This window comes from Dipteris shenzhenensis, chromosome 17, assembly GCF_047967505.1.
Source record: "Dipteris shenzhenensis isolate YYH24624 ecotype China chromosome 17, Dip_SZ_1.0, whole genome shotgun sequence".
In the NCBI taxonomy this organism is placed as follows: domain Eukaryota; kingdom Viridiplantae; phylum Streptophyta; class Polypodiopsida; order Gleicheniales; family Dipteridaceae; genus Dipteris; species Dipteris shenzhenensis.
The window spans coordinates 49,145,218-49,150,119 of NC_141612.1; the positions used below are offsets into that span (position 1 = coordinate 49,145,218).

Genomic DNA, 4,902 nt, shown 5'->3' on the forward strand with positions numbered 1-4,902 from the left:
ATTGCTTTCTCTATGGATTCACATGGGGTGGTTAAAAAGAGAGATTTCACGAGGGTAAATGAAAGAATAATTCATATTTGAAAAAGCATATGTACGCGCGTGTGTGTGTGGGAAGAAATCAGTGTTTGTGTGTGAGATACATCTACTAATCAAATTTGTGTGTGTGTATGGTGTAACCTTTCCTCTATGTGGTCTATCATACCCTCTGTGGTTTATTATGATAGAGACAACTCTAAGATATACATGATCTAGAAAATTAGTTAGGATGCCTTTCATAAAGCCCATCAACACTGAGTTTGAGACTCACCTCTGAAATTTCAATTGCAATAAATAAGCATGATCTATGAAGTCGAATAAAACAGGCTGGCAGCATGTTCCAAAGGTACAAATTCCACATTCCAAGTAAGCCACCTAAGTTGAATCCCTAAACCTTGGAGAAGAAGGGTCCATGAAACAGACCCGTGGAAAAACATATTTGTTTCAACTGTACAGCAAGCCAATGAATTAAGCCTGAAGCTCCACCTATCCTTAACATGCGTTTCTATTTATTTAGCTAAGTCAGCTGACATATGAAATTCACACATGAGAAATTAAGCTGAATTATGACTTTTTCTTTATAGATTTTTCAGAATAATTAATAAGCACATGTAAATATACATCCAAGATCATTACCGGAGTTGGGTGATTGGAAATATACAATGGCAGGTAGTACAGAAATGGGAATCTTTTCAGGAGACCTCGTTTGTTAGAAATTGATTACCAGAGCACGTTTTGCCAGTCTCCAGAAGCACCGAAAACGATCGATCTCCAGAACCACCAAAAAGGATAGAAGATCACAAGACAGTCCTTGGTCCGAAATTGATGGAAAGAGCACGCTTTGCCAGCCTCCAGAAGCCCCGAAAAGGATAGAAGAAGATCACAGCTGACATAGATAGCCAGAAAACGAGGACTCTTAAATCACCATGAAGACTCTTGAACAGCCTGCTGTGGTCTTTGAGAGAAATGATCCACGTAGCAACTACACCCAGACTTGGCATTTTATGATTTGAAGTCGCATTGGAGCAGCAATCACCCTCATATCTTGGCCCTTGCTTTGAACTTGAGGGACTTACAACAGGAAGGGCTGGACCTGTGTACTCTGCTTCAACTTTGGCACAACTGCAAGTAGCTGAAGCCCAAGGTTTCTCAAATATAGCCTGGGCATTCCCCAGGTCAACTGACAACTCTGCTGCCGATGCAGGCAAAACAGAGACATCTTCAAGTAGATCCAAAATTCTTACAAGAGATTTAGGCAATTGATGGGACGACAATGATGAGGGGCTGGAGAGTCCTGGATGAGCAGAAACTCCAACCTTAACTTGTGAATTAGTATCCTGACAGGAGGCTTCAGGTGATGCCATGATGTACCCAGTCTGCTCGTCCTGTCCTGGAGCTGATAATATATCTACATAATTTTCTTGCTTTTTGCTACTAACTGCCTCACCATCCTTTCTGAAAAGGGGAGCAGAACCTGTAAAATCAGCTTGAACCCCCTGACAAGAGACACAGAAAGAATCTCCAGAAGTTAAGCTTATATCCAGGCAAGATGATTTCATAAGTATATCAGCTAGTCCTAATGAATGGCTTGGAAGGCCATCACTTGAAGGTGAGCCTGCGGAGCTTAAGTTCAAAAGTGTTGATGGACTACAACACAATACATCCTCTGGCTTTGCACAATGGCTGGCGGCAGCCTTCTTGTTATTACTTGCAACAGTATCAGCAGCTGCTGCCTCACCCTCAAAATCGTCGATAGATGGTACAGCAGTATTAACAATCACTGCATGGTTACCTTTCGCTTCCAAGTCTGTTACCACCAGATTCTCGGCTTGAAAGAGCTGAGCAGGTACTCTGTCACGGTTAGGCATGGGTAAAGTATCATTCCATTTTTCAACAAGTGCCACAGAGGATTCAGAAACTGAAGCCAAACCAAAACCTGCAACAAAGAAAAAATATTCAGCATATGGCATTGCATGGGTCTCTTTGTTACTTTAAATAACTCTGCATAGCATGCATGCACATCGGTCAATACCTGAAGGCGTTTTGGCAAAAGTGGTAACGACATCACTCCCTTCAATATCTACAGTATTATGTAGCTCTACACTCGAAACATCTTTCAGATCTCCAGGGATTAGCACTGGCACCTGTGAAATACAACTTATTTTTCCTCAGTTACAACAAAGTTTTACATTATAAAACAGAAAACCAGGGTGGAGGGTCAGCCAGTTCCATAATCCTCATGAGAGCCCACCAAAAACAGCCAGGACAAAACTGCCTCTCACCCCAGAAGTGAGCAAAATTTGGCCACCACTGCATAGACCGCTGGAGCAAAGGTAGCAACTTCTGCTCATCCCACCTAAGCCACTAATGAGCGGCCTTGCTAGAGGGATTGTACATATTAGACACAATTATCTACATGCGAAACACTGTTGATGAGTTTTCTGCTTTTTCTTTGCCTCAAGTATCGAAAACTGGTGACACATTACAGGAGGGAAAAAGCTTTGAAGGAAAACCCATGTCAAGCAACATAATAGTGCTTGTTCTCACCTCTGGAGATGGGGACTGCCCATGGAAAGTGTACAATGGTTCAGGTTGATGCAAGGTGTCTTTATCATTGATGCTTCTTCCTGTATCTTGTGGGGGAGATGAAATGGGCGGCATTTGTAATCGAGCCCTCCATGCAACTGTTCCATGTCCATGCAACTCTTCCTGGATCCTCTTGCTACGAGAGCGAATTTCAATCCCAAAGTCCTCTTCAGATAAGGGAGACCCTTCCTCTTCATTGGTTTCAAATCCACTAGTTTCCAATTCAGGTACAGAGAAGAAAAGGTTCTCGGAGAACCGGCAAAGTCATTGCTGACCAGGCCCTGGTTCTGAGACAAAGCTTGCAGTGTAATAACCTCATTCTGGCCCGCCCTGCTATTCACAGAATGGTAAGTCACATCCTGGCCTGCAGCAAGAGTTTGCAACACCTCTCCCAAAATTTCTGCTTCATCAGGAGCAGGATGCAAAACATTATGAAGGTTTTCAAGACCATTCAAATAAAGACCTGAAAGGTTTGGTGACCTTGAAAGAGCCTGCATGGATGAAACTGCAATGGCTCCAAAGAGCCGCTATGTTCACTGTGATTGACTAACCCATTCGCTGCCTCACCATGAAAATAGGCTGCCGACACTATTTGTGCTTCGCTCCTGTGACCATCATTTGCAGACTCGTCCTGTGACTCATTAGAAAGAAGATCTCGGAGGAAAGCCTCCAGTTCTTCTCCAGAATTCAAACCCTCCATGCCTCCAAAATCCATCTCATTTGATGATGTCTCGAAGCATCCTCTCAACCTGGCTTCTTCAAAACATCGGAGTGTTCATGCTGAACATTACTCTCATACAGTCTAGGAAGTGCGTGGTTTGCAACATCAGGTGAGATACATTCTGAGGTCGATACTATTTCATCCCCTTCATCCAAGACTGGTGCACCATATTGTTCTCCATTCCTAGGTCCTGGCCCACTCTTCTTGCGAATCCGGCAAAGCACGAAAGTACTTACAATTTTCCTTCTTTTCTCAAACTCTTCATCCAGTCTATACTCATGCATGATCCAATCAGTGCGTTCTCCATTGGGAGCTCGCCCCAGGTAGTATACAAGAGTCTTTTTCATACCGACTGTACACCCACCAGAGCAGACACTCCGATCCTTCCCTGTCCCCTTCCAATATCCAGCTTTTGTTGCCCTGTTGGTGCGAGATCCATGGGGATACTTCTTATCTCTGGCGTTGAAAAATACCACTCTGGATCCCTGCTGCAGAGAGCAGACTTCTCTGCATACAATGAAGTAAATGTAAGCATTAGAACAAGAATTATAAGGAGGAAACCAAAAAAGATTGTTAATATAGTGAAGCGAAGGGACGTTGCCTAACCTAAGCAGCACCACACGCAATGGCTACAAGGACAAAGCATAAACTTCACTCTGTTTCTCTCAACCTCCCTCTCGCCAGCTTTCAAATGCTGTGTTTTCATCAATCCCTTCACTTATGTATCCGATACGGGCTAAAGTGACACACACAAGGGTAAACAGGATGTGACCTCTGGTCGGAATGGAACGAGCAAAAGACAAAGAATACAGAGCAGCTCTTTTGAAGAATACTGAACATGTAGATCCGCAGTTACAAAAAGTCAGAACAACCCTCCCACTTACTGTTCATAAAAACGGAACAAGAAATGACTACAGCGAAACAAGAATAAAGCATAAGATCCGGTTCGAAAAAATCAGGATAAGGGTCATAAGGGAATCGGAGGATACCAGGCAAATCCCAAGGTTCGTGATTGTAGAGATCCACCTCTCCAATAATGCCATCCTCGAATTTTCCGGCACACGATTTTCTCTTCAGATAATGCAACACAAGCTCTTCGTCAGTAGGATGAAACCTAAATCCGGGAGGCAGAACCGCTTGTCCCATCTAAAGGCAGATCGGACGCAAAACTCTGGAGGCAGGGAAAAACCACCAAAAGCCCCTCGGAAAACCTGCACTTCTGTAATGATGGAAAGGAATAGAGGGGCCAAAAAGATGTAGAGAGGGGACGGAGAAGAGGTGAACAAAGGAAGGGAAGCGTAGGAGCGGCAAGGCGGAGCGGGGGCGGGGGGGGGGGGGGGGGAAGAAACTGGGGAGCAAGAGATGGATGGGGGGGAGGGGGGAGAGAAAGGAGGAGAAGGGGAAAGGGGGGCATGGGGGGGGGAAAGAAATGGGTGGATGGGGAAGGTGGGTTTGGGGGGGGGAGGTGGGTGGGGGGCATGGTCAAAGGGAAGAGTTGACAGAGAAGAGCGCAGCGTGGGGACGGGGACAGGGGGGGATCTCAGACACTCTCTCTCTCT

At 44.9% G+C, this 4,902-nt stretch overlaps 1 pseudogene across 1 annotated transcript; it reads right to left on the bottom strand.

Annotated features, from left to right (window-relative positions):
- Positions 1 to 613: 613 nt before the first annotated feature.
- LOC147892228 (uncharacterized) lies at positions 614 to 4,653 on the bottom strand (annotated as a pseudogene). Its single transcript, XR_015542478.1, has 6 exons — positions 4,333 to 4,653; positions 3,372 to 3,850; positions 2,937 to 3,127; positions 2,584 to 2,883; positions 2,069 to 2,180; positions 614 to 1,972 (listed from the first exon to the last, which is right to left on the bottom strand). The product of XR_015542478.1 is annotated as an uncharacterized LOC147892228 (transcript).
- Positions 4,654 to 4,902: the final 249 nt, after the last annotated feature.